Source organism: Lathyrus oleraceus, chromosome 5 (assembly GCF_024323335.1).
Source record: "Lathyrus oleraceus cultivar Zhongwan6 chromosome 5, CAAS_Psat_ZW6_1.0, whole genome shotgun sequence".
NCBI classification, from domain to species: Eukaryota; Viridiplantae; Streptophyta; class Magnoliopsida; order Fabales; family Fabaceae; genus Lathyrus; species Lathyrus oleraceus.
The window spans coordinates 193,570,698-193,571,995 of record NC_066583.1 but is presented as its reverse complement, the minus strand read 5'-3'; the positions used below and the strand labels follow the sequence as shown (position 1 = coordinate 193,571,995).

Sequence of the window (1,298 nt, the reverse complement as noted above, 5' to 3'; positions counted from 1 at the left end):
TTCGACTCATAAAGTCGCGATCATGTTTTTGGCGCCGTTGCCGGGGACTTTTATTTAGTCGATATCGTAACTCTTCTGTTACGTTGTAGAGACTAAGGCAATTTTTATTTCTTCTTCTTTCGTTGATTTGTATGCCACACACTCGCTCACAAGGCCAGCCGTTTTACTCATGAATCAACGACATTGAACTATATCTCCGAGTCTTACGACGAATTCGGGAATATCGTGCTGCAAACAATCTCCCTCCTATCGAAGTGCCCGACCTCAAAAATCTTCTTCCTTCACCGATACCCGAGATGGCAGAACCAGCTCGTGCTCTTCGAGATTACGCCGCTCCATCACAAGATGAGCCGCATTCGAGTATTGCTCCACCCGCAATCGAAGCAAACAACTTCGAACTTAAGCCTTCGCTGCTACAGGCAGTGCAACAGAACCAATTCACTGGAAATCCTACCGAGGATCCAAACCTTCATTTATCCGTATTTGTCCAATACGCTGATACTGTTAAAGCTAATGGTGTCACTTCAGAGGCAATTCGACTTCGTCTTTTTCCTTTCTCGTTAAGAGATAAAGCTAGAAGATGGCTTCAGTCTCTTCCTTCCAACTCAGTCACAACATGGAATGAGTTGAAGAAAGTCTTTCTTGCTCGATATTTTCCTCCAAGCAAAACAGCTATGTTGAGAGCCCAGATAAATGGATTTAAATAGAAAGATTTTGAGTCTCTTTTCGAAGCATGGGAAAGATACAAAGACATGATGAGACTTTGTCCACACCATGGTTTAGAGGACTGGTTAGTAATTCATACCTTCTATAATGGTCTCTTATACAACACAAGATTAACAATAGACGCCGCCGCAGGTGGTGCGCTTATGGATAAACCTTATGCCGATGCTTATCAACTTATCGAAAGCATGGCCCAAAACCATTATCAGTGGGGAAGCGACCGAACAATGGTAGAAAAACCTCAAACAAAAAGTGGCATGTACGAGATAAGTAGCCTTGATCATGTGAATGCAAAAGTGGAAGCTCTTGCCCAGAAAATTGAAAGTTTGAATGTATCACCTCCAGTTACCGTGGTTGCCGCAACTCAAAATTGCGAAGTCTGTGGAATCCAAGGTCACACTCCTGCAGATTGTCAACTCCTAACAGGAATCCAAGCAGAACAAGTGAATTATGCTCAAGGAAATCCCTACTCGCATACCTATAACTCTAACTGGAAGAACCATCCTAATTTTTCATATAAGAGTAATAATTCTTTATACGCACCAGGACAAGCTCCAAATCAAGCCCCAGTTATA

General features: G+C 42.6%; 1 non-coding gene across 1 annotated transcript; it reads right to left on the bottom strand.

The window, feature by feature from the left end:
• Window positions 1–674: 674 nt before the first annotated feature.
• On the bottom strand, window positions 675–781 carry LOC127088806 (small nucleolar RNA R71). The gene has a single exon (XR_007790623.1). It is a non-coding gene; the product is annotated as a small nucleolar RNA R71 (small nucleolar RNA).
• Window positions 782–1,298: the final 517 nt, after the last annotated feature.